Consider the following 8,960-nt stretch of genomic DNA (forward strand, 5'->3'; position numbering starts at 1 on the left):
CGTTCAGGCAGAAGAGTAAAATTTTGGGCAACAAAAGTTTGAAAACCAAGCAACCTACCTGTTCCAAACGTAACCAATACAATCCAATTACCAAACCCAAGGAAGTATGAGGGGAATAAGACGTGAACAACACTACAAAACCACAAAACCTGAGTCTAAGGTACAAAAGGGTCGAGTAAAAACCAGAATCACTATATGTTCTGTTGATTTGTCTCTGGGGTCAACACCAGTTTGGGTGGTGTCGACACTTGTCTTGCTGCTAATTCTGGGAATTGCTACTGAAATATAGGGTCCACACCATGGGTTCCTAGTAAGAATGGCAACGGGTCGGGGTGGGGCCGGGGATAACATTCCCCATCCCCGGTCCCCAAAAATAAAAAAAAATTCCCCATCCTCGACCCCGATCCTCGGTAGGGAACCCATCACCTCCCCCATCCCCGTCCCCAAACGGGGATCAGGTTTCCCCGACCCTGAAAAATCCCTGACAGATCTGTTCAACACACACACAAGAACAAAAAAAAAAAAATTTAATCTGTATATGGACAGATTTGTTCATCTACAATAGATTTGTGTATATGGACAGATTTGTTCATTAACAACAATCATCAAAAAATGTAATCTATATATGAACAACAATCATCAACAACTTAAAAAAAAAAAAAAAAACATTTGTTCATCAACAACAACAGATTTGTTCATTATATACACATAAACACACACGCATATATATATAGAGGAAGAGAGAGAGTTGTTCAGATCAGTGGCTTGATGGTTCACAGACCACTATCTGTTAGATCGGTGGCTTCACAGTTCAGATCGGTGGCTTCATGGTGATGGATCTGGATGATGATAATGATGAGAATGAGTGAGGGAAAAGGAAAGAGAGTGTAAGAGAGAGGGAGATAAAAGACGTTGTGACTCTGAGAGTGAGTGAGGGAGAGAGAGAGAGAGAGTAAGAAGAAGGGAAATGAGAGACCCAGTGAGTGTGAGAGGAGGGTTTGGTGAAATCTGAGTGAGTGAGTGAGTGAGTGAGTGAGTGAGGGAAAGGGAGAGAGAGGGAGTATGAGAGGGAGGGAGATGAGACACGCATCAGTGAGTGTGAGAGGAGGGTTTGGTTTATATATATAGAGGGGTAAAATGGTAATTTCACTTTGGGGACTAACGGGAACGGAGGCGGGCCGAGTACGGGGCTAGGACAATTATCCCCATCCCCGGCCCGAAATTGATTGGGATTGATTTTTAAATACCATCCCCGTCCCGTTGGGGATCTTTTTCAGGGAAAAACCGCTCAAATCCGGATCGGAGGGCCGTGTTCAAATTGTCATTCCTAGTTCCTAAGGTCGAACCTTTCTTTGCTGTTTTGTTTTGGGTTGTCTACTGAAAAATAGGGTTGACACCACGATTTCCTAGGGTCGACCCTTGTCTGTAGCCAATATTTGCGTCATAGTATTTTTCTTCTTGAGGGTCTACACCACTGTCACGAGGGTCGACCCCTATGAGTTATTTCCAGATTTTTGGGTTGTCTTGGGCTCTACTTTTGGGGATTTTGACTTGTTCTTTTGATTTAACCTTAGGGCTCTTGTTCTATTAGTACCTAGCCACTATAAATAGGCTCTAAAACACTTTCCTCTCATTACTTTTCCGTCTCTTTTCCTCTCTACACCGTGGTTACTCTTCTCTCTCTCTCTCTCTCTCTCTCTCTCTAAACTCTACTTTTTCCATTTAGATCTTCAGATCTACTAACCTAGGGTCATCTTTTCACCTTGATCCTTTGAGATATATTGTAAATCTCATCAAGAGCCTTCTTTTGTTTAGAACAAAGTTGGGTTTTGGTGTTGTTAAAGTTTCTTCACTCTTTCTCTTCCATCCTTCTAAGCTTGAGGTAGAGATTCTTCGCACCTTCTTATGGGTTTTAACTTAGTTATATGTTATTTCTAAAACAATATTGTGGTTTGGGGATTTTTGAACAAAAATCTAGGGTGTTGGGTTTTGAAATCAAAAAAGGGGTTTTCAAATGGAATCATGGGAAAGGTTGTGCAGATGAGATGGTGGTTTTTATATGATGAAATAATGGGCTATTTCACTCGAAAGTGATTTTGAAGGAAAATGAGATTTTGTTCCAAAACTATGAGTTTTGACTTGTGTTGGAAAACATTGAAATATGATGTTGATTTTGTAAGATTTGGAAAGAATGTGGATATTAATAAGGATGGTAGAGTTGGATATGTATTATCACTCACATATTTGAAAAATTTATCTTTATGGAATTTATTTATCTATTTAGAGATATCTGTTCGGGCTATCGGTGGAGGATAGCTATGATTGTTGTAGACATTGCATGAGAACTTAAAGAATTAAAACAGTTTTCTCATCCATTTGCATTAGGCATTGTTACATATTATCACATTGAAATTTCGAGAACGAAATTCTTTAAAGGGGGAAGGTTATAGTGATCCCAGTTTTGCTACTTCACTGAGTATGTCGGGGATTGAGCTGCCCGGTCAGCTCGCGGGGGTCTAGGGGGCAATGCCCCTTGGGGTTAGAGGTAGCACAGTTAGTGCCTCCACTCAGAGTAGAGTCATCTGTTGGGGGTACAGTTGATTTAGACTAGGGTTGTCGTGATTGTGAAATAGAAGTTACCGAGCGTCGACTTCCGTTTCCTTTTGTGTTGCTAGATATGTTGAGTTTTGATGTCATTTTAGGGATGGACTGGTTGTATTCTTATCAAGTTGTGATTGATTGTTACCATCAGACAGGTACGGTGTGCACTTTGGGTGGTGATCGTTTTTATTTTCTAGGGAACCGAGTTGATAGAGCCTTGTCGCCAGTTATTGACCCTCATAGTAGGAGCAAGCTTAGTGGCCTTCTTGCAACTCTCTTGGATAGTGAGAGTGACGGGGCTCGTGTTGAGTTACCAAGGGTAGTTGTGAATACCCGGATGTCTTTCTAGAAGATCTTACTAGTTTACCACCTCACCGGGAGATCGAGTTCTCCATTGAATTAGTGCCTGGCACGGCACCGATTTCCATGTCACCGTATAGATTTGCACCTGCCGAATTGCATGAGTTGAAGATTTAACTCTAAGAACTTTTAGACAAGGGCTTCCTTTTCCCTAATACATTGCTTTGGGGAGCGCCGACTTTCTTTGTGAAGAAGAAGGATAGGTCATTGCGGTTGTGTATTGATTACCGCATATTGAATAGAGGTAAGTTAAGAACAAGTATCCTCTACCCAGAATAGATGATTTGTTTGACCAACTTAGAGGGTCTCGTTGCTTTTCAAAAATAGATTTGAGGTCGGAGTACCATCAGTTGAGAGTCCAAGAGGAGGACATTCAGAAGACGGCCTTTTGTACTCGTTATGGCCACTATGAATTCCTTGTAATGCCTTTTGGGTTGACCAATGCACCGGCTTCCTTTATGGATTTGATGAACAGATTTTTTCGGGAATACTTGGACCGTTTTGTGGTCGTCTTTGTGGAGGACATCTTGATTTATTCAACCTCTAAAGAGGAACACGAGACTCACTTGCGGGTAGTGCTAGGTTTACTTAGTGAGCACCAATTGTATGCCAAATTTGAAAAATGCGAGTTTTGGTTAACAGAGGTGAAATTTTTGGGGCATGTAATGTCTAGAGAGGAAGTGACTATGGACTCCTCAAAGATAGATGCCGTACAGGATTGGGAACAACCCAAGAATGTTTTTGAAATCCAAAGTTTCTTAGGATTAGCGGGGTATTATCGACGTTTGGTAAGGGACCTCTCTAGACTAACTGCACCTTTGACTAGGTTGACTAGAAAGGGTATCAAATTTGTGTGGAGTGAGGCATGTGAAAAGTCATTCCAAGAGCTTAAGATTAGATTGAGTACCGCACAGGTTTTGATAATTCCGGAAAGGGGTTTGAATTACACTATCTATTGTGATGCGTCCGGGGATGGACTTGGTTGTGTCTTGACGCAAGAGGGAAAAGTTGTGGCCTACAGTTCAGGACAATTGAAAACTCATGAGAAAAATTACCCCACCCATGATCTAGAATTAGTAGTAGTGATTTTTGCTTTGAAAATTTGGAGGCATTACTTGTATGGTGAGAAGTTTGAGGTTTTCTAAGATCATAAGAGTCTAAAGTATTTGTTTTCTCAAACAAACTTGAATTTACGACAACGGAGGTGGATGAAATTTATGAAGGATTATGACTTTGAGTTACACTATCATCCAGGGAAGGCCAATGTGGTGGCCGATGCTTTGAGTCGAAAATCTGTGAGTAGTTTGGCAAGCGTGGCCATTCAGGAATGGGATATGCTAGATGTTATTGGCAAGTTTGATTTACACTTGGGTGAGTCCGGAGAGAGTGCTACCTTGTTTACTTTGAATGTTTAACCTACCTTGGTTAGTAAGGTCATAGAGGCACAACGAGGAGACCGTGATGTGGAATCAATCCATGTTAAGATTTTCAATGGAAAGGAAGAGAAAGGTTTGAACGTTCACTCGGATCTAAGTGTACGTTACCTAAACCGTTTGTTTGTACTAAAATCTTGTAGAAAGGAAGTACTTCAGGAGTTCCATCACTCACGCCTTACGGTACACCCGAGAGGCACTAAAATGTATCATGATCTTAGTCGTCAATTTTGGTGGAGGGGTATGAAACGAGATGTCACTTTATTTGTATTGAAGTGCCTTACTTTTCAACAAGTGAAGGCTGAACACTAAAGACCAGCGGGTTTGTTACAACCCTTACCGATAGCCGAGTGGAAATGGGAGCGTGTTTACCACAGATTTTGTAGTTGGGCTTCCTAGAACACAACAAGGCAATGACGCCGTTAGGGTGATTGTTGATAGGTTGACTAAGTCTACCCATTTCATTCCGATGTGCACCAGCGACTTAGTTGAACGCTTAGCAGAGTTGTACATTAGAGAGATAGTTCGACTTCATGGAGTCCCTATGGCTATTGTGTCAGATAGGGATCCTCGTTTTACTACCTGGTTATGGCAAAGCCTTCAAGAAGCATTGGGAACTAAGTTGACTCTTAGCACCGCTTATCATCCTCAAACCGATGGATAGTCAGAACGTACCATTCAGATTTTGGAAGACATGCTTAGTGCTTGTGTCCTGATTTTAAGGGGCCTTGGGAAGGGCACTTATCATTGATTGAGTTTACTTACAACAATAGTTACCAAGCTAGTATTGGGATGGCACCATTTGAGGCCTTGTATGGCCGACCTTGTAGATCACTGGTTTGTTGGGCCGAAGTCGGTGATGCACTGTTACTGGGTCCAGAAATTGTTAGAGAGACAATGGAGAAAGTTGTTCTCATTCGGAAGAGGTTAGCTACGGCCCAAAGCCGACAAAAGAGTTATGCCGATAAGAGGAGACGACCTTTATCTTTTGAAGTTGGTGACCATGTGTTTCTAAAAATCTCACCAGGGCAGGGTTTGATGAGATTTGGTAAGAGTGGTAAATTATCTCCAAGGTTCATTGGACCTTTTGAGATCTTAGAGCGAATTGGAAAAGTGGCATACCGGTTAGCTTTACCGCCACAATTTTCGAGAGTTCACAACGTATTTCATGTAGCTATGCTTAGGAAGTATGAACCCGACCCTTCTTATGTGCTTGATTAGGCAAACTTGGAGGTAGATGAGGATGCCTCTTACAAAGAACAACCGGTTCAAATATTAGATACCTGGGAGCAAGTGGTCCGGGGCAAAACTATACCGTTGGTAAAGGTGTTGTGGAGACACCATGGGGTTGAAAAAGTGACATTGGAACGGGAGGCGGAAGTCCGCTCCAAATATCCGGATTTATTTGAAAATGCTTAAGTTGTTTTTCTTTGTAATATTCCCTAGTGTTGAGGGAAATGTATTTAAAGTTGTTAACCACATGTTGATATGTGCATTGTTGTTTTAAGCATAAGGTTGTTTAGAGTTGCCATTACTTTTTGGGAAATTTCATGTTTATGCGTATCTGAGAGGTTGTTGTTAATGAGATAACCATGGTGGAAATGGTGGAATTTGGTTGAGAGTTACTATTATGATTTGAAAATGAAATAGCGTGGTTTTGATAGCTAGAAACCCTTTGTTTGAGTAGTTTGATTTGAAATTTCGGGGACAAAATTCTTTAAGGGGGAAAGGTTGTAGCGATCCCAGTTTTGCCACTTCACTGAGTATGTCAGAGATCGAGCTGCCCGGTCCGCTCGCGGGGGTCCAAAGGGCAATGCCCCTTGGCGGGTCCGAGGGCAGCGCCCTGGCGGGGATCGAGCTGCCTGGTCAGTTCGTTGGGGTCCAAGGGGCAGTGCCCCTTGGTGGGTCCTGAGGCAGAACCCTGGCAGGGTTGAGGGGTAGCACCCCCGAAGCAAAAATGCAAAATGTATTAGAAGTTACTTATTCGCTCGAGCGGCCGTTTATACGCGCGAACGGAGAATGTTTGGTTTCAGAAGTTTGACCTGTCTGCAAAAGTACTGGGAAAGTGTATTTGACGCTCGAACGGGACTTTCCACGCTCGAGCGAATCATCTTATATCAGTTTGTGAATCTGATATTTCAGATCACTTTTGTATCTCTCTCTCTGTAAAAATCCTTTCCTCTCCCTTCTCTCTACATTTCCCTATGCCAAATTGGATCAAAACCTTGATTTCTCAAGATCCATTAGAGTTCTGCCATAAGTTCTTCATCAAAGTTGGTTAACTTCTCGAGGGCTTCGTTGTGTGCGGTGAAGATCGAGTTTCGACACCGTTGATTTTGGGGGTTTCATCTCATTTCTTCTTTAAAACTTAAGGTAGTGATTTTCTTAGAGTTATGTATAAATTTTTGCAAGATCTATATGATTTTCAAAATCATCTTTCGATAGTTTTGAAAATTGATTGTTGATTCAAGAAGTTAAGCGATTTTGAAAGTGGGTTTGTCTCTTGTTCTTTTAAAATGATCTTATGGGTTTTGATCTTCGTTGATTGAAGAAAAGATGACTTTGGAAAGTTTTCTTTCAAAAGATTTGAGTTGTATAGTTTTGGTGAGAAAACGTAGAATTTGGGAATTTTTTTTAGAGACTGAAAATCCATGAATGATATTGTTATATTTATTTTGTGTGTCAAAATAAATGGATGTTTGGAAAATTTCTTATTTATATTTATATAAATGATGAATTCCAAGTTATATGAAAATTGTTGTTCATTTTGAAAATTATTGTTCAAAACGTTGAAATAGTCTTGAAATGACTAATTGTTGAGGATACTTGAGAAGAGGGAATTGTGTTATTCCTTGGATGATGAATTGGAATAAAAGTATTTATATTCATCTTGTGTTATTGGCATAACAATTCATTTGATTACATTAAACTTTGAAAGTTGATTTGAAAACTTGTATTGAGAAAAGAATGTTGAGAAATAAGTTTTTATGAAATGGTTTTGGGGTAAATACGTTGGTAAGTCTTGATAGGTGGTGTAGATGATACTGAATAAGTTGGCCTGAGAGTCTGGGGTGAAAGACCGAAAACCCGCGCAAATAGGTGTCGAGCCTTCCGTTTAATACTGGTAAAAATGACAATTTGGTAGTATTTGTATAGTCTACTTGCAGACACCGACCTAGGAATTTCCAGAGTCGTATTTACCATCTTTGAAATAAATTGTTAAGTTTTAAATAATTGAAATTGCATGATATCAGTGAGCATGATGATTTTCAAAAGATAAAAATGTGATTTATCTTTAACAAGGGCATAGCATGACATGTGCATTTCATCTCTTGAGACTTGTATAAAATGTATATACTTTGTTAAGAATTTCCTACTAAGCTTTATGCTTACCCTACGAGATTTTTGTGCAGGAAAAGATGTGGTGATCCCACCCAACTAGGGTCGTGAAAATATGTGTGTTGGGAGTACAATGCTTTCATTTTGCTATGACTTTGTGTGTAAGCCAAGGGCTGTGTTTGTGTGGATTTGAATAACTGTTTTGTGTAACCAGCCTCAAGCCTTGAAAACTTGTAAACCCTTGGGGGTATTTATTTGTTTATTTATTTGTTATTGGATTAATGTATTGTTGCATGAAGAACTATTATATCATGTAATGTAAATTTAGAGATTTATATTCGGTTTGCCTTGAAAGAGCCATGATTGTTATCTTATCATTTAGGCTAGAAATTTGGGGTGTTACAGTGTGCATCTGTGCATCATGCACGGTTGACTTATGACTTACTCTGATTTTTTATGGGGTTTGATTAAAAAAAAAAAAAATTATCATTTTAAAAAAAAGGTACAATCTTTGATTGGATGGTAACTTATCATATCAACTTAAAATTCAATTTTTAATTTAGTGAAATGTCAACAATGAGTGAAATCTTACATCATGCATTATTTGAAAGGTGTAAAATCCAGAAGTGATTTGACCATTAAATTAATTAGATTGTCGACTAAGGTCTATAAGAAAATTTTTAAAAAATATAGTGTTGAAGGCCCTAACTTTTTAAAGTCTCATTTTGATATTTAGTTTAAGGCATCTAATAATCTTGAGCCGCTAGTGATAATATCATAAAATTTCTCAAATTAGTATTTACAAAAATAGGATAATTTTAACGAGTGTGGAATGATTTTTATCATGTGGTGGGTCAAACTCAAAAGAAAATAGTGACAAAAAAGTTTAATTTTTTTTTTTTTTTGAAAAAAAAAAAGATGCGTTGAGATGTTATCACGGATTCACGGCATCTGCGAGTTCAATTCCCGAAATAACCGATTGTCGGCCTAATTTAACTCAATCCAAAAGAAAAGACTCACCACTGAAATAACATGAACCTCACCCTCCAACCAAAGCAGAGGACAGGGAACGAATGGAGTTAACACGGCCTGCCTATGAGCAAATTGTGCCCCCTTCGGAATCGAACCCATGCCATCTACGTGGTAGGCGAGTGCCTAATCCGCGTTACCACCACCCCCGGTGGTGAAAAAGGTATAAATGTTATGTCTGTGCAAAGTGCAGTGGAC

Source organism: Camellia sinensis, chromosome 8 (assembly GCF_055761805.1).
Source record: "Camellia sinensis isolate YWXY chromosome 8, ASM5576180v1, whole genome shotgun sequence".
NCBI classification, from domain to species: domain Eukaryota; kingdom Viridiplantae; phylum Streptophyta; class Magnoliopsida; order Ericales; family Theaceae; genus Camellia; species Camellia sinensis.